This window comes from Schistocerca americana, chromosome 8 (genome assembly GCF_021461395.2).
Source record: "Schistocerca americana isolate TAMUIC-IGC-003095 chromosome 8, iqSchAmer2.1, whole genome shotgun sequence".
In the NCBI taxonomy this organism is placed as follows: domain Eukaryota; kingdom Metazoa; phylum Arthropoda; class Insecta; order Orthoptera; family Acrididae; genus Schistocerca; species Schistocerca americana.
The window spans coordinates 304,529,942-304,550,181 of record NC_060126.1 but is presented as its reverse complement, the minus strand read 5'-3'; the positions used below and the strand labels follow the sequence as shown (position 1 = coordinate 304,550,181).

The 20,240-nt window shown below is 41.1% G+C and overlaps 1 long non-coding RNA gene across 1 annotated transcript; it reads right to left on the bottom strand.

The window, feature by feature from the left end:
* Window positions 1-1,861: 1,861 nt before the first annotated feature.
* LOC124546028 lies at window positions 1,862-18,387 on the bottom strand. The gene is made up of 4 exons (XR_006967660.1): window positions 18,347-18,387; window positions 9,573-9,659; window positions 7,623-7,759; window positions 1,862-2,100 (listed from the first exon to the last, which is right to left on the bottom strand). It is a non-coding gene; the product is annotated as an uncharacterized LOC124546028 (long non-coding RNA).
* Between the last annotated feature and the right edge of the window lie 1,853 nt (window positions 18,388-20,240).

The following is a 20,240-nucleotide window of genomic DNA, read 5'->3' as shown; positions in this document are numbered from 1 at the left end:
GAATTTGCTGGCTAAGAGCAGGGGACAAAGCAGGGGACAAATCTTATGTACATTCTCGAGTGTGTACTCAGAGCACCAGCACAATACATTATACATACATACACACACACACACACACACACACACACACACACACACATATATATATATATATATATATATATATATATGAGGGTGGTCCTTAAAACTACAAAGAACGAAGCTCGCCTAGCTTGAAGTGGGAAACGAGATGGAGCTATGGTTGGCCCGCTAGGTGGCGCTGCCATAGGTCTAACGATATCAACTGTGTTTTTTTGAGTAGGAACCCCCATTTTTATTAAACATATATAAAAGCAGTACTTACGTTCAAAGAACCAAGGTGAATTTAATAGTTCACATGCAACACCATGGCAAACACAATTTACTCACCTTTGGGCCATGCCGTGTGGCTCCCACAGGTGACAGCAACACCACAGGTCTGAGTCTGGCAAGCGAGATGTTAAAATTTGTAGATAGAGTCCTATCATGAATGTGTTAAACCCAGAATGAATGCACTGAATAAAATCTTCTGCTAAGTCTCCAGTTACCTTCAATAGTGAATGCTGTATTCGCCTGATAAACATAGGCGTGGAGAGTGTGCAGGTTGTGTGTGCCTACTTCAGACATTCCTCAAAAGGTATCGGAGTCCAAGTGGTTTTGCCATGAGATTGGGCGCCGAGTGTCATTATGGTGCAGCTTCTAGCGACTCTCTTACATAAGCTGGCCTTGCAGTGTAGTTTGGATTTAAAACGGTTTTATTTACAAGACCTGCAATATCATCTTCTCCCAAATCGCCAAGTATCCTATCTCATATACTTTGTTGACAATGTTGTTTACCGTAATGTCGGATGATTTTTACAATACAATACAGTAAATACCTTCCTACTTGACGATTTGTATTTCAGATTTGTTATGAGGAAGTTTCTGACTTAATGAAAATATGAGAAAGGAGTAGGGTTTCAGAGGACAGAAGAGAGATAGAGTGTGAATTAGGGCGTCGTCAGAGACTGGATCATCCGTTGCTGATAACTACTATTAATTGTATACCGTCATTCTGATTATTTCCGACAATAGCAGCAGTAAGGGTTACATGGTTCCCCAAACTGACCTAGTACCAAACTGGGGCTTAGGTTTGATAGAAAACCCTATGGATTTAGTTTGAGGAGAAGGTCCCATGAGTGAAATTGCTATCTGTCAACTGAAATAGCACTTTAAGCGAATTAACAAGGCAAGGTGTGCTGCTGTTTACGAAATAGTGATTTCAGATGGCGTTCTAGTTGCATTTTTCTATCTGAACTCTCTGATTGGCATTATTTTGGTTCTCCTACCTTTTACGACACTATAACTAATGCCCTTGGTGTGTAAATTCATCGTAAACAAAATTTTCTCTTTTCTAACGAATTCTTTTTCATGTAAGTTTGTATTTTGTTGCTGGATAATATCTTTCATCAAACGGTCGTATTCTTTCTGTGGCACTTCGCTGCTTCTTTAGTTGTACTGTTTCTGTGGCACTTAGCTGCTTCTTTAGTTGTACTGGGTGAAATCCAGGTATCTATGTGTGTCATTAGAATTTTTTAATACCTTAGTAATGATTGACCAGTGTTATTGTTAATCACAGTCATAACTTCTATTTTGTTAACTTCGTATTGCACAAAGCAAGGATCAGTCGTTTACGACTGAACTTGTGTGGAAACGAGGATATTTTGTTGTAGGCAGTTAGGAAAAATGTGAAAGGAAGAGCTTATTTATTGAGACTGAAGTTTTGGGATGAATTGACAAAATAAATCAAATCATCATGAGGAAAAGTAGTAGTTTATTTCCAACAGAATTGTGGAAATTAATATTCGTGCGAGTTATTTCTGCATATGGTGCTGTTATTACTCGTATTATTGAAAGAGCGACAGATATCGTAGCAAATAGTCTGCATTTATTAGTGAAGATGTTATCATTACTACGGTGGTGAACAGCAACAGGCCTGGAATTGTCAGTAGCCGTTGTACGTCAGTGAGGTTGTTGGTTGGTAAGAGCTCATCCACCTTCTTGCGTCGTGGTTTAGCCCCTAGATGGACGAAGCGGTGGACGCTAGAGAGGAGGCCAAGAAAAAGAACTTGGTTATTACTTAGTTTCTGTCATATCGCGAGCCATCATCACGTTCCACAATTAACTTCTTATATCAACGAATGTAGCATAAGAATTGCAGAGAATACACGAGGACCTGTATGTTACGTTTGCAGGAAGTGTCTCCTTAGCTATTTTGTTGCTGTGCACGTCTATAGCAGAGAGATAGGAACAGCAACAGACCGTCTGTACACTCATCGTGCACAAATGTCAATCAGTATTTTATAAATGGGGTTGTTTGCTTCGTTCTCACCCATCGTTGTTGGCAAAGTGTATGAATACTGCATAGCTTTCAATTGCGAAAGGCGGCATATATCAGTTAACGTTTTTGACCAAGGAATAGTCTTTTAATATCTCTTCTTAGTTTGACACAACAGAAAGTCTATGTGTCGAGGAGGCATCACAGAAAAACTATTACGGTTCAAGTAAGTGCTGTATTATCGTCGTGGGTGAAGCGTTAACAATTAACTATTTCAAACTGACAATAGGCTGATTCATTTAATAAATATAGCGAAACCTAACACACACACACACACACACACACACACACATATATATATATATATATATACATATAAACCAACTCAGTACTACCACTACTACCACTCTCCTTGGTTGAGTTCTGTAGTGGCAGCGGAGTGTGGTTGAGAACACTATGTGCCTTATATTTTATAATAGCTTTACATTCTATTATTTCTATGTTTAAGATGCGTGGCCGGCGTTCTATTTGAAGTGGTCTGTTTCACCGTGTCTGCCTCAGAGCTGGTACGTTTAATGCTTCGAGGAAAGTAAAACTGAGTTCAGAATTAAAAATGAGTATGAATCTTACTATGTCGTAAGTTTAAATGAAGTGTTGTATCAACCGGCATTGCTGCCGACGTCGGGCGGGGAATGTATGACTACAGCCGTGTCTGTTACTGAAATGACGTTTGTAGACAAGTTGACATTACTTTCATTCTTCGAAGAACTGGAACCGTCCTCCCTACAACTAAATTCATCCGGCACCAACGGGGAAGGTGTACTTTACACCCATCTCTCGTAAGTACTATAATCTAGTCATGTACTTCATTCTTAAAAATTTTGAAAAAAATGTATACTGGTTCCCAAGAATGCTTCTGCCATATTCTACAGTACTTTTAAACTTTTATCATTTAAAGTTAATTCAGAAATTTACGTTGTAGTGATAAATGTAGTTGTAGTAGTATACTAGTAGTCCATACGACTTGCTACAACGACAGTCATATTAAATATTTTCAACTTCTGAACGCTAGTTACACGTCATCTATTTAAAATGTAGGCTGTTAGTAAAAGTCCACAACAGCTAAGATTATCTGTACTTTTTTTTAACTTTTGTTTTCGTGGTGCTGTTGATGAACAAGATAGAATCGAGTTTAATAAGCTGTAGGTAGAGACAACATTGGGTATGGGCGGTAATGAGAATAGAATTAATGCAGAAATGTTTCGGGTGAGTGAGTACCAACCATGTTAAGTGAGTTTGCCAGTTGGTACGTAAGGGAAAATGTGCAATGTCTTAGTGACTAGCTGCACGGAACGGAAACTGTTTTAATTATTATGTCTGACATGTGCAGTAGGACAGCAGGATTTACTGCTACTGTTCCCTTCATTTGCGTTATATGCGGAAAAAAGCTGTGTATGCTTGGACTCACGCAGTTAAATTTCCCTAGTCAGCGAGAATTGTTACCGGAATAACGATTGAACTTGAAAAATTCCATCATTGGTTTCAGATGTGGGTACGTGTAAGATGGAAAATTCGGACGAGATGTTATTACTAAGCGACTCCGATTAAATACCACTATTTAACTTCAAATTCCGCGTGAGAGGGGGAAGTCATTTGGCAGTATCGCAAACTTTGGGCTGTTATTTGATAAAACATTCGAGCCAGAGGGTAGCTTTACAAAGCACAAACATGTAAATTTTGTGAGCTTACGATACCATTGGTAATTTCGTTGGGGGCAAGGAAGACGTCGAGATCGATCACTTGTCAACCGAGAAGGCCATATACTTACTGGATTTCTTTCCTGACGTTCCCACTGATGACTTGGGACCGACGAAACTGATGTCAGCTATAACGTGAAGGAAAGGTAACAGTCACACCGACTCTTACCCTCACGGATGACACAACCTTAGCCAATATCGGTTAGTTGATACGTGAAGGAATAATTAGACTTTGTGTCATCATTATATTGACTAATATTTTTAGTTCAAAAAAGATGAGGCGGTGTTTGGCCAGCAGCTGATTAAAGAGACCTGAATTACAAAGTAATCCTCCAGTCTGTTTCACTACGAGACTTCCATTCATGATTTCGTGCTACGATGAGTCAGAGATATTTATTACACTGGCCCTAAACCAGGCTTATATCAGATACCGTTTGCAGAAGCGTCTAAGACAATCACAGCCTTCACAATGCACTAAAACTTATATGAATCTAACTGAGTTTTGTTCAGGCCTTCAACAGGAGCTGCGATGTTGTTACGTCTCCTGGGCAACATTTTTTGACACAGCTAGGTGTTGTGCCTGCATTTACCATAATGAAATCAAGTCAGAGTTACACAGATACGGTTCCAGGATTCCTTTATAAATAGCCTTTCAAACGCGATTACATTCACTTTATTGTGAATACGAGGAAGTCATTGTAACTAGAGACTGATAAACGATCTTAGTGATACACTTTATGCGTAACATATTATAACATAATTTTTTTTTTTCGAGTCATTCCTGTCGCGATTTGCATATTTTTCAGCATCGATCAAGATCGATTCAAGAGAGTTTCACGTGCGCATTTCAAACATCGCTGTAATCATTTTCGTGACTACTAGATTTTTAAAAAAGAAGACACTATAGCCAATTTATGAAGCACATGCAGCGGTAGACCACTTCGGCGAGAAATGTTTCTCAGGTTTCACTTCAGCATGTGCACTTACTGAGTCGTTTAAACAAAATAAGTCTTGAGAATTATTTCACAGTAAAGGTTCAGCCTCTTATTCATTTACACAGCATCACTTCTAGTCATTTCTTTCCCTGTTGCACTCGCAAATAGAGCGAGGGCAAAACTACTGTCTACAAGCCTCCACACGAGACCCAGCTTCTGTTGTCTCATCTTCGTGGTCCTTGCACGAAACGTACGACGGCGGCAATAGAATAGTTCTGCTGCCAGCCTTAAAACCGAGTTCTCTAAATTTCTGGGATGGTGCCTCGAGGGAAGTGCGCCGTCTGCCCTCCGAGGTTCTCATTTGAGTCCACAAAGTATATTTCCCTGCTGATCGAACCATCCGGTAACAAATCTAACAGCACGAATCTGAATTATTGCGATGTTTTCCTTTAACCCGACCTGGTGAGTATCCCAAGCACATGAGCAGTACACAAGAAAGGGTCGCACCAGCGTTCTATATGCCGCCTCCGTTATAAATGAGCTACATTTACCCAAAATCCTTCCAATAAACCGAAGTCGATCATTCGCCTTTCCTGCTAAAAACCTGACCTGATCGTTCCATTTCGTATTGCTTTGTAAATTTTCGCCTAGATGTCGAATCGATGAGTGTGTTATGCAGCACACGACTAACTCTGTATTCTAAAGTTACAGGAATTGTTTTTTTCCTACTCGATCACGTTATCTTATATCTTTCTAAATTTAAAGCACATTGCAACTCATCACACCAACTAGAAATTCTGTTTACATCATCTTGCGGCGTCCTACAGCCAGTCAACGTCGACACCTTGCCGTACATCACAGAATCATCAGCAGAAAGACGGAAATCTCTGTAGCCTGTCCGATCACTTACGTATATAGAGAATAAAAACTGTGAAATCATGCTCCCCAGAGACATTCCCGACAATGCACTCGTCTCTCGTAAACGCTTGCCGACAAGGAAAACGTACTGGGTTGTATTACTCAAACTCATAAACGCTGTAACATCAAATAATCAGTGAACCAACAACTGAGGAAAGATCCAGAAACTTATTAATAAGTTCATGGCTCATATACGAATAATACAAAACTTTCAGTTATGTCAAATATTCATCCACAGGTATGATGCTGGCTGGTGCTACGAAGGATACTGAAAATTGCTCAACCGGGGAAAGCAATAAGTCTGCAATGCAAAAATACGGCATACCTTAGGTGGCACTGTACGAGAGCTTAGATTACGTGGAAGAATCTCCGTAGCTTGGGTGAAGGACACAAAAAGCCAGCTGACAAGGTGAACAAGTTTTTTCAGCTTTAATCAGCCCAAATGCTAATAAGAATTACTTTCTGAAAGAAAATTAAGGCTAAATGACCCTGATCCTTACTACTTAAACCACGTTACAGCACGTGAAGTTAGAAAAGCTGTAATGAGAATCCCTTCTGAAGCAATAGGTATCGACACTATTAGGCGTACCATTTTCCAAAATATACCACACGGCATCGTGCCAGCCTCGGCTAACCTTCACTGGCGGAAAAAGTCGCAACACCAAGAAATAGTTGTGAGACATCAGAGCTACTCTAAATACACGCTGTAGCAGCCGTGAGCACTAGTTACTTTTGATAGTGGACACGGTGTGCTGCTGTTAGTCAAGAACACGTTTATGGTGACTAGGTTTGAACGAGGTCGTGTAATATAGTACTAGAAGCTGGATGCTCCGTCTCCGATACTGTAGAAAGACTTGGCAAGAACGTAGCCACTCTGCGCTACTGCTGACATCGGTCGTCACGAGATTAAACAGTCGCAAGAAGATCGGTCTCCGGATGGCTACGTGGCACTACGAAGACCATACGTTCGGCGTGTAGTTCTGGGGCATATTTCAGCAGCGGTTGACATCATAGCGCCATAGAAAGCTGCTATAAATCTGTTACTTCAAGGACAGCTCTGAGCCAGACGCCTTGTAGCGTGCATTCCGCTGTGCCCAAACCATTGGACAGCGCGGTGGCAGTCTGTCGTGTTTTCTGGTGAAAGCAGGTACTGTCTCTTTGCCAGTGACGGCTGTGTGTTGGTTACTGGGACATCATTTGAGGGCCTGCGGCCAACCTGTCTACTTTCTAGACGCAATGGACCTATACGTAGAGTTATGGTCTGCGATGCGATTTCATATATCAGATGGAGTACTCTTATGGCTATCCATCGCACTCTGACAGCAAATCTGTACGTCAACCTGTAGATTGAACCTATTGTGTTGCCATTCATGAACAGCGTTCCAGGGTGTATTTCCCACATACAGTTGTTTTCACTCAACATGCTCTACAAAGTGTCGACATGTTGCCCCAGCCGGCTCTATCATCATATCTGTCTCCAATCGAACCCATATGGAGCATCACCACACAACAGCTCCACCGTCCTCCACATTAATTATTCTTAGTGTTGTGACACTTTTTCCGTCAGGGTATTTAAATTTGCCTTCGAGTTTGGGACACAACGCCTTCAATGAGTAAGGAGTAAAGTTCACACTACTCCAAAAAAAAACCACATGCACTTAGTGATAAACTAATTACCAGATAATACCAAGACGCTGGATTATACACTTCGCTAACGTTGCTTTCCAGGGGTATCGGCTTGCTATTTGCTCTGGTCGCTGAGGCGGGAAGTGGCGCTCGTAGACTTTGACGGGGCAGGTCCCTCCCATCGCGTCCTGTGCAGGAAAGTTGAGTTAGTTACTGCTGAGTATTTTCCTGGAAGTAAAAGTGTTTACAATCGCTTCTTTAGCTACCCGATGACGTGGTAATCCACTTACGGATGCTGAAAGCAGGAGCTACAATCAGCTACATTCTACCAGCTCTACTTTAGTGTTCGTTTCTGGTGCAGGCAACAACACGCCGAAATTTACATCTTTTGCTGTGAGTTTTGTGCGCGTCGGTGCGTTTCCGTCAATTAAGGAAAGTGCGTTCTGATTAGCTTACGATGTTAGTGCAATGAGGTGTAATTTGTGGTTCGGGACGTTTACCTTTATTTTCTGCATGCAAATTGCCCGGAGTATATGTTATCATTAGTTTGTCTGTCTGGTGTTTTTTACTATCCATTGTGCACTGAGATCTCTGGATTTGCGGAATTAGCCTGATAGCTTGTACTGATAGCCTATATCAGGGATTGCACGATTAGTTGAGAGAGTGTACTGACGGGGAATCAATTACGCACATCACTCTGTGGTTCTGTTTAAACGGTTAAGGAACCGGGACTGAGCAAGGATGTACTATTTTTTGGAAATTTGTGGTAAGTTCCTATATGACCAAACTGCTGACGTTATCGGTTCCTAGGCTTACACACTACGGAATATAATTTAAAATAAGTTACGGTAAGGACTACACATACACCCATTCCCAAGGGAGGACGCGAACCTCTGACGGATAGAGTCGCGCGAACCTCACTCGATCAAGTTTGTATCTGTTTGGATTCACCGAGAACTCGAGTTAATGATATCCATGTCCGAGCGAGCACTGAGCTTCACTGTATGTGTTTTATGAAGTTTTCTAAACGCCGTTAAGTGTGTGCGTATTTAAGTGTTACCTTTTGTTGGCAAGAGTATGATAAGAACTGCGTTGTGTTTTCGCATTGCACGTTATTTACTGTCAAATACTGAAATGTTGCAATAAGGAAAAACGTATGTTGGTCACTGCGGTTCAGCTGGATAAGGTAAGGTTAGTGCCGTCTTTTGGTAAATGGGTTTTTGTACGAAAATTGTAAGTGATATCTTACGACAAACGGCCTTACTTGTAAGAGGCGTTTACGTTAAGAGTTAGTTTGGTTGTAGTTCGGTGAGTTTCCACTAGTGTATCTACTAATTCATAGCAACGATTACGACAAACCGGGATCAGGCAATACCTGTTAAGTGTGCAACTTATTCGGCTATTGATGGTGTTAATTGTTACCTGTGATAACCATTTAACCCATGTTATAATCAATACCACGAGGCAGCTGTGTTTGTTCGAAACAGCTTAGACCGATTTGCGGACACTAATAATTACCAACTATAAGATAAGTAACTGAAGTGTGTTGTCTGCCTTACTATTTGGTATTCTTTGATGTCAGAATTTTACTTTCTTGCAAATATAGTTTCACAAGTTAGTGTCAAAATTTTTTTCTAGGGTACTTCTTTACGTTTTAAAGGTGCTGCAAATTTTATTTAATTAATAGTCGTGCTCAAACTGTAAGGATTGACATGAATTCATCGCTTGAAAATAAAATCGCTGATTAAAAGCAAAGTAACATATGTAATTTTTCATCATAAAAATATGACCTTGAAAATACATTTCAAACTTAGCAGTAAATATTTTAAACTACCACAAGCACCAACAAATATAAGTACTCATTAATTGTATAATAATAGCAACGAAGAATTGAAAAGAATATGAGCATAAAAATCGCATAATTTTTGGAGTACTCAATTAATTTTGAAAAATATTTCTTTTAGTTTATTTTTCAGACATATGTTGTGCTAATATACAAACCAGACTGCAGTTCGTCTTCTGCAACCGGAGGCCCTCCTGCCAGCCCTAGGCACTCCTCGGGACATACCACCTGTGCAGAGATGGCTCCTGCGCAAAGGAATTGTTTTGTAGTTTTAATATGTTTCATACAACGCAATTGCACCAGTACATTCATCATTGACAACAGAAAATTGAACTTATTTAGATGAGAGACCTAAACAGATACTAAATGTTCACTTTACACATCAAAATTCTCACAGTACTATATCTCGATGCTTTTCCTGTTTTTACTGTGGTCAACTGACCTCTGAGTTATGAGAAAACAGTTCCAGAATCTGTAATAATTTACCAAACTGTCATCCATTCAATGGGAATTACATTCACTTCTGTGTCTATAAGAGTAATTTAACTTAATTCGAGGCGTGAACAGAAACTTACTAGGAGAAACTCTCTCCATAATATAGCTAAGAAGATTGTGTAGTCGCAACATTTTGAGATTGTTGCTGCTACACCCCACGCATCTCACTGCACGCAATAAACACTTACAGATGTAGAATGAGAATTTCACTCTGCAGCGGAGTGCGTGCTGATATGAAACTTCCTGACAGATTAAAACTGTGTGCCAGACCGAGACACGAAATCGGGACCTTTGCCTTTCGCGGGCAAGTGCTCGACCAGCTGAGCTATCCAAGCACTGCTCATGCCCCGTCCTCACAGCTTTACTTCTGCCAGTACCTCGTCTCCTACTTTCCAAACTTTACAGAAGCAATCCTGCGAACCTTGCAGACTGAAAATCTCATTCTGGAAACATCCCCCAGGCTTTGGCTAATCCATGTCTCCGCAATGTCCTTTCTTTCAGGAGTGCTAGATCTGCAAGGTTCGCAAAAGGGCTTTCGTAAAGTTTAGAAAGTAGGAGACGAGGTACTGGCAGAAGTAAATCCGTGAGGACGGGGCGTGAGTCGTGCTTGGGTAACTCAGATGGTAGAGCACTTGCCCGAGAAAGGCAGAGGTCCCGATCGAGTCTCGGTCAGGCACACAGTTTTAATCTGCCAGGAAGTTTGTTACAGAGGTAGCTGCAGCGAAAGTTTGACAGTGTAAAAGATATGGTAATATTTGAGCAACAGAACTCTGAGGGCATAATTTAATATCCATTGTCTACTCCACACAGCACAAATTTTGTCACACAACTTGGAGGAACGTTAGATATATCGATCGTGACAGTCCAAAGCGGACTGCCTACAGCATGGTTCACAAGGATATGGAAATATTTTAATATGTTACTCTGCAAGTACAAGTAAAGAAAAAAGTTCAAATGAAGATAGGTCCGCAAATGTTTATTTACGGCTAATAATAGCTATTCCGTGTAATTTAGCACGTTCGTTAATGTGAAACCATAGCAAAACCTTTTTTAGATTAAAGTAAGGCACGATTTCAGATTTTTGTTGTTGTTATTGGTCTCCTGAATCTGATAAAACATGTCCCAGACGTGCAGTAGTTTTCCAGAACATCCAACATGAATTCACAGGTGCTATTGTATTGATGAAAGTAGATTATCAGACATATTCACACAGTTTCATTTAACGTTATTACCCCGTTTTTTTTTTTTTTAATTAAGTTCTCTACTACTTCTGTTGAAAACGTTGTGCATAATCTGGAATTTAAACAACGAATTAGGCCAAGTATTTAATAAATTAAAATTTTACGAAATTACGTCTTTACTTCTCTGGATGTTATGGAAAACTACTGCAGATACACGTCTGGTACATGTTTTATTAGATCCACTTGATCAATAGAAACAAAATGAATGAAAATCACGCTCTTCTTTAACCTCGTACAGTCATGGCTTCAAATTAGCGAAGTTGCTAAATTCCCGACAAAATATTTTACTAGCCACAACGCCGTAACTAAACATTTTCGGACGTGTGTTTATCTGCACTGTTTTCTTTAGTTATACATATGGAATAACATAGGAAAATATTAGCATATCTTCGTGAATCACCCTGTAGAAATACAAAGGCTCCAAATAAACAGTGCTTCCAAGAAAGTTGCTAAATTTTTGAGCTTCTGTTTCATGGCTCCATACAAAAAACATTCAATTCAGTATAACAATACGAGCCCTGCGTCCTGTTAAAGGATTTCTGTAGCTTTGGTAAAAGTCAGAAAAAATCAATAGCTGTATATCACAACATAGCTAATAAACTTGTACAACCTATACCGCAAATATCAGTCGGAATTAAGTAAGCACCCGGTACCAACTGATGACCTGAGATATGCCACTGACAAACGTGCGGCTACCATAACGACACTGCTTGAGTTCGGCAAAGTATTTGATGCACAAGAAATTGGTCCAGCGAATGAGAAAAATAGACAATTACATACACATACTTCTGTAGCTACTCTGATTTCTCTTACTTTATTAAGATGGTCATTTCTCCCTATGTAGGTAGGTGACTCTAAAATAATTTCACATTAAGGGAAAATATTGGTAACTGAAATTTCGTGAGGAGATCCCGTCGCAGTGAAATCGCCATTCGCTTAATGACTTGCAAAGGACGTATAAGGGTACTGTAAGCAGTCTCTTTAGTAGAAATGTTGTACCTTTTAAGCTTGTGTAAGTACAGTCCATGTGGTGTCTTCCCCATAACATTACCCTTCTGGTCTTTCCAATTTAAATTGTCCTTAACAGTAATTCACAGATACTTAGTTCAACTGGTAGCTTTTAAACTTGTGTAATTTCTGGTGTAACCAAAATTTAATGGTTTTCTTTTCTTACTCATTTGGGTGACCTTATAGTTTATCTATTCTGAGACCATTGTCACTTTTCGCACAATACAGATACAGTGTCGGTTTTGGAAATGGTTTGGATATTCTAAAGACTTCACTAGAGGGCAAACGATAGCTTCTTCTACAAACAGTCTAACAGGGCTACCAAGATTGCCTCCTAAAATGTTTACATAGGTTAGGGAGGGCAGAAGACTATAACTCTTATTTTGGGAAAGCCAGATAATAGTTCTGTTTTATCGAAACCGGACGTGATTTTCTTCATAGAGTTACCACAATCGTTACTGAAGAAAAAGGACGAGATTGAATTGAAATAGTTCTATTTAACTCGATAATTTTCTGTGGATTACTACGAACTGTGAGCTATTTGATAGGAACGCACGAGTCTAGTCACGTAACTGAGGTGATACTTCATAGACAAGCAATTGATTAGAAGTCTTTTATGAGGAACAGTGTTAAAAGCCTTCTGGAAGACTAGAAATATGGAATCAATTTGAGATCCCTCGTCGACAGCACTCATTATTACTTGCGAATGAAGAGCTGGTTGCGTTTCACAAGAACGAATTTTCTGAAAACACGCTGACAATGCGTCAATGAATATCAGGCATATGAATATCGATCTTTCTTCAGTGTTCCGAAAACTACGACTTAGAGTACGTGTGTTGACGTCGCAGGTATTTTTTGTAACTGACCAGAAACTATTAAGTTTCATGTAACACAAACAACTGATTTCGTTTCATCTTGACGGTATCCAAATACCATGTATCAGAAGATGGTAAAAATGAAGAGTGAAATTTCGCAGCGGCAGCTCAGCTGGACAGAAATGCTGCCGCCACATCCAAGAAGACGTACATTACGCAATGAGTTATTAGAACGAAACTGCCCTATTATGATGTAATCCATACCGGCACCAGTAGTTGTAATGCTAGATGATTAGAACTGACCATGAACGAATGTGTGTTACATCCAACTTGTCCCCAATATGAGCACGTCAGTGCTTCGCTGCCCTGTTAATGATTTCGTCTAAACAAGTTACGTGACTAACATAACCTTTGTCTACATCACCAACTCCCCAGGGTGCAAGCACTCTTTTTACCTCGTGTGACGTCGTGTGCTGTCAATACTACGCCACCTGAGTCCACATGTAGAATTTGGCGGTAGCCCATGTGACTACGCTGCAAATCTACGGTCGGCTTAGAGACAAGAACTCCTCAGCCCACGCCGCTAGTACCGCCACGAAACCGACTTAATAGACGACCCACTGCTCTCTAGAGTAGTCTAGTCTAGTCTTTCTGTTGTTCCGCTCTCTCTGTCTAGTCTAAGCGTTGTCATTCAGCCTTTGTTACTACTGCGGACATCGGACTTGACCTATCTCACCGACTTGTGTTGGATATTACGCCGGACTTGCTGGGAATCACGTTCAGTTTAGAGATGTATCAAACACTACCCTAAGAATCTCGTTATTTGTGTCCCTGTCACAGAAGCCACCACGTCCTTGACCTCCACAAGTTTTTGGTCAACCAGACATCTCACATGAGAGGCCACGCGCTGTCACTGAGGCGGAAAAAGTCATGGGATATCGTGCCGGATGCCCTGTTGCCCAGTGAAGTGCAGTAACTCGTTTTAGCATGGACTCAAAAAGTCGTTGGAAGTCTCATGCAGTAAAATTGACCCATACTACGTATATAGCCGTGCACAACTGCAAAAACGTTGCGAGTGCTGGATTTTGTGCTCGAAGTGAGCCCTTGATTATGTCCCATAAGCGCCTGACTGTAATCGTGTGGGACGATCTAGGTGACCAATCTATTCGTAGAATGTTCTTCATACCAAACTAGAACAATGGCACATGGCGCATTGTCATCCATAATGATTCCACCACTGAATGACTGCAAATGGTCTTCTGTTAGCCGAATATAACCATTGCAAACATCCAACTTTCAATTTCAATCATGACTATAGTAAAAATATGGCAAAGGTAATGTTGAATCATATCACTCGGAGCAGTTGTGATCTAAATAAGAATAGATTTATTCATTCTTAACATCACAAGACAAAAAATGACTAAAGAAACGACACACACATTTTTTATTTGGACAAACGCTATCAAAGATATGCGGCCTAAGGTGAACAAAGTGATCACCTGGGGATCAACACACGACACAAACCAGAACACTAAACGCTTTACCTGACTTCATACATGTGAATCCGCGGTATGGCCCAAAAACTACGCTACAGTCAAGCATGGTGCTGAGAAGAATATATTGGAGCCCTACGCCATAGCAACGAACACTTTACCCACCTGCTCGACAGGGCGGCACCCCGCGATGCGCTCGGCGACCCGAGTCATGGACGGCAGTAAACTGTTATTAATGTCGCGCGTCCGAAAGATGCAAGTAGGCGGTCTCGCGTTTGGCTAATTCGTAGCCTTTCAAACCCCGGTGGGTTCTAGTGTGCAGGTGGACCAGTTTGCTGTTGTGCCAAACCAATTTCACTCCCTGCCACAACTATGAATGACGGAATATGTCAAATGTTTAGACGGATGACTCAAAACAAATAAGTCCACCCACGCACCACTCGTTGCGTGCTTGATGCTAAAAGCAGTACGTCTGACAGTTCAGATGAAAACTGGCACAGGCTCTCCCTTTCTCTGGATACACAGATTTGACCAATTAGTAACTTTAAGAATTAATTGGGAGAAAAGGAGAAACAGACTCAGATTATAGGCCTCTTTCTCCCACGTTTACGCTGTGACGTTTGCTAAAAGCATGAACTCGATGGAACCACAGTCTTACATACAAAGATTGCTATGTACCCTGTAGCGTCCATCTCGAACTTTCCAAAGAATGGCCATAAACTCGCTAAACCCTTGTGCCTTTACAAATATGTCTTAAAGTAGAGTCTTAACGTATGGGCGCCCCTGGTCATGGAAATTCGCAGAAACGCACAGTCGTCTCATTGCCTTCCTGCCTAACAAGGGCCCATCCTCTGATTTATTTGCTGATCATCAATGCTCTGCCCATAGCTAGTTGGCCGATGTGAACGCGGCCGCCGGCCGACTGGCACCATCCAACGAGTCTGCACAATGAGACTGATTAGCAGCACGTTTTCACCCTGCAGAAAAAACGTCCCCTCGGCTCTGAGCCACCGTACGCTTTCACTGCAGTCGTTTAAATCGGCACCCTCTTCCTTTAGATGCAGGCAAAGTTTACCGCAATTCCTTCAGTAGAGCACACAAGCAAGAGCGTAACTACTGCCAACCATTTCATGATATGAATGAAGTCAGATAATTTCCAACTATAGCAACCATGTAATAAAGATCAACTTCCCTAGGAACACAACACCGTATCAGAACTGACTGTACCCTGCAATCTCTCACCATCGCTAGTCAATGAGAGGTTCAGATGAACTAGACTACCCAGTCCATTGAATCGAAACAGAGCTCTCACCATTATTGAACCACTACCAACTTACACTGTGTCTTGTTGAAAACTTGGTTTTGTGGATAAGTGGGGTGTGTGACACACTCAAAAACTAGCATGAGCTCTTACGAACTGAAATAGGCACTCGTCTGACATGACCACCGTTTCCCTGTCGTTTAGGGTCCACCCGATATGGTCATCGGCTCAGGAGAGGCACTGTAAGTGATGTCATGCTGTTAGCAAAGGCACTCAGGTCGGTCGTCTGCTGCCATAGCCCGTTAACGACATCTTTCGCAGCACAGCCGTAACAGATACGTTAGTCGTACGTTTCACACTGATTACTACGGCTATTTCACGTATTGTTATTGCCTGTTAGTACTGACCAATCTAACTCAGTTGCTGTCGGTCGTTAAGTGAAGGCCATCAACCACTGCATTCTCCGCCTGAAACGTCATATTCTCGGCACACTCTGAATTCCCAAACGATCTCCAGTGGAGACGTACTTGCAGACACGCATGGATGGATGTGCCATATCATATCATAGCAGGACCCCTTTGAGTGTCATCCACGCAACTTTACAGCATGTTCTAAGCCCGTTTTATTGCCCTTTATGGCAAGGCATTATGGGCTTACATCTTAGCTAAATAACGCCCTCCTGCACACGGCGACACTTTCAGCTGCTTGCCTTCGTGCTTTCCAAAACATACGTTACACTGTAAGGTCACCTTATCTCACCCCAGTTGAGAAAGTTTAGAGCATTATTGGAAAGACCCTCCAAGCAACTCGGCATTTTGAAAATCTAAAGAGCAATTGGGACTGCATGTACCAAGGTATCCTTCAGGAGGACATCCAACCATTCTATCAAACAATGTCAATACCAATAACTGCTTACATAGCGCCAAAGGTGGACCAAAGCGTAAACGTCTTCCTCGACTTATGAAGCTTTTCCTCTTGAATTAACTATCGAATTCTTTCTCAAGTTGCAATCATTTGTTGACTGTACACGCACATTACATCAACCGAGTTCCGTCCCAGCCCTTCGTGATGCATCACTTTTTGTCTTAGAGTATATTCGTAAAGTAATTCTGGCGCAAGGATTGTCCTTTTTAGGAGCAGTAGTGGTCAATTTCATAACAAATAACCTTTTCGTTCCAAATCAAGGCGGGAGGAATATGGGAATCTTTTATCTGCATACGTGAGAACGAAAATTATTCGACACAATGGAAGAGACACAAAAGATTTAGACCTTGTATCGTAAAGCTGTTAATACTCAGTAAAAAGCCCTGTCGGGTTAAGAAGCAGCACATGAGCCACGCTGCCACACGGATGACCCAATATGTGCAAAATGGGTTTAGCTTTAGAACTGACTGCCGCAGGCTCGCCTGTCGAGCTATGTGACGAACGCTACGAACAATACCATACAGTTACCGTAATCGCGCGTCATCTCTTTGCATCCCATTAAAATGGAACTAACTCTAAATTTAACGAAACTGGAATGTAAACGCAGCCATGGAGCACAAAACGACAAAAATTTATGTATTCATTAAAGTTATTTACGAAATATCAAGGTAGTTAATTTACTGTTTAGCTTGTGGAAATTTGTATGATATCTATGTCGTAACTGCTTCTTCAAATTATCACAATAAATAATCCGTAGTATAGCCCGTATATTTTGGAAGAAAATTCATTTCTATAGTCTTGTCATCGCAACGATATGTAAGCACAGCGTTCATTGAGTTATTGAAATTTAGGAAACGTCTGTTAGATATTGGTCAAACGAACTCCACTTACCTAAACATCTAAACGGGAATGCTATCACAGCTCTGAATATGTGAACATAGCAACTTCATGCTGCATTTTGTTCCAAATGGGTGCTGTTTTTGGAGCTAGCAGTTACTGACTGGTAACATTAATCTTCTTTCCCAGAGTTTATTTCTAGGTAATTAAGTGCACATAGTGTCACTCTGCTGTACGCGACGCTTGCCTCATTTATCCTTTACGTTTCCCTTTCTTCACATATCAGATACTACTAGAAAAAGTTATGCCTATGGTTACTTCTTTAATATTTTCTGTCAAGCAATATGAGGTGAGAGCAAAAACTATGACGCGCTGTTGAGTCCGTCCTGTCAGTCAGTGTACAAGAACAAATGAATAAAGGCTTGTATACTGGTGAACGCATACAGTGCAGTTCGATGAAAGGGGATGCATATAGGGAACGAATGGATGAACGGAGTGTCTCAAAGATTAGCAACAAGTAATTCGCTTCCAGCTGTTCGCCTCTTCGAAACGTAGTTAGAGGTCAAACATCGTTATTGGTATATCTGTTACAAACTGAGCCGGCCGAAGTGGCCGCGCGGTTCTGGCGCTGCAGTCTGGAACCGCGAGACCGCTACGGTCGCAGGTTCGAATCCTGCCTCGGGCATGGATGTGTGTGATGTCCTTAGGTTAGTTAGGTTTAACTAGTTCTACGTTCTAGGGGACTAATGACCTCAGGAGTTGAGTCCCATAGTGCTCAGAGTCTGTTACAAATTGGAAATGCGTCTAAGAGTCGATTACAAACGAAGTTACGTGGCTCTGTTCGGCGAATTGACTTACCGACACAGGCGGCGACCACGACGATGACAATGAGTGTCTTCTGCATGGCGAATAGTAGCCAGGAGTTAGGAACATCGCCTTTTATAAGCTAGTAAGCTTCCGTTGTTACGTAAAGCGAACGTCATCAGTTAAGTGCGAATTGTAGTGATAAAAGCTACCAGGCGTTTTGTACTTCACAGAAAATTATCCGTTGTTCCCTCCTGTGGATGTTAATAGCAGTCGAACAAGGAAAAGGGAAATGAATTTACATGTCACTGGCTGAGGGAGGCGTGGCTACTCGAACGAGCCAGATAACAAAACGTTTACAACATACGAAGTCTGGTTACGTAAAGTTTTTAGTTTTTCATTTATTTATTTATATAATGCTTTGAATTAAAAGAAATACTATCGACGGCTCTCGAGTAACATATACCAAATAAATTAATAAGAAATGCTACTGATCCCCTACATTACACAGTACAGGTCGGAACACTGTTGCAAAAGCGACGAAAAAAGCATATCAAATTAGAATGAACGCGAAACCTCCAAGAGTGTTGAAGTTTTACAGAAGCTAGAAATTTACTCCGAACTCGAATGACAAATACTTTTAATAGTTTGCACAACGAAACTAAATCTAAAATGTGGCAGAAGATCCAAAGACATTCTGGTCGTATATAAAGTACGCAAGCGGAAATATGCAATGAATATCTCCATTAGACTATAACACCATACTGATGACAGTGCCATTAAAGCTGAGTTACTAGAAGCGGATTTAGCAAATTCTTTCCCCAAAGAAGACGAAGTAAATATTCCAGATTCGAATCAACATAAGCTGGAAACGTGAGTAACTTACAAGCAGATATCCTTGGTGTAACACAGCAATTTAAATCATAAAAGCAAAGCCTCCGGTATTTACTGTATACCAGACAGGTTCCTCTCAGAGTATGTTGATAAAGTAGTTTCATATTTATAGAAGTATGTACAAGCGCTTTCTCGTCGAGTCATTCTTACCTAAACACTGGAAAGTTGCGCAGCTCACACCAATATTTAAGAAAGGAAATGGCTTTAATCCGCTGAATTACAGACCCAAATCGTAAACGTCGATTTGCCGTAGTGCTTAGGAACATATATTCTGTTCGAAGATTATGAGTTACCTCAAAGCAAACAATTTATTGAAAAACGGATAACGGCTTGTGAAACACAGCTACCAATTTATTGTCAGGAAGTAATGAGCGCTATTGACGGGGTTGTCATAGTGTTCCGTAGCTGCAGGTTTCCAGAAATTCCGTATTTTTAGGTTTCCTGGAAGTTATTGACACCGTTCTCCACGGGCAGGAGCTGCCTCTGTTCAAATTGCGTGACTGCGGAGGATCGTCCCAGTTGTGTGACTGGATTTGTGACTTCCTGCCAGAAAGGTCACAGTTCGTAGTAATAGACGGAAAGTCATCGAGTAAAAGAGAAAAAATACCTGGCGTTCCCCAGGAAGTGTTATAGGCTTCAAAAAATGGTTCAAATGGCTCTGAGCCCTATGGGACTCAACTTCTGAGTTCATAAGTTCCCTAGAACTTGGAACTACTTAAACCTGGCTAATCTACGGGCATCACACACATCCCTGCCCGAAGCAGTATTCGAATCAGCGACCGTAACGGCCGCGCGGTTCCAGACTGTAGCGTGCTATAGGCCCTCTGTTGTTCCTCGTCTACATGACCGATTTAGGAGACAATATGAGTAGCACTCGTAGATTGTGGGAAGATGGAGCTGTCATTTATGGTCTTATAAAGTCATCAGATGCTCAAAACAAATTCCACTACAATTTAAACGAGGTATCTATATGGTGCGAAAAGTGGCAATTGACTCTAAATAATTAAAAAGGTGAAGTCGACCACATGAGTACTAAAAGAAATCGACTAAATTT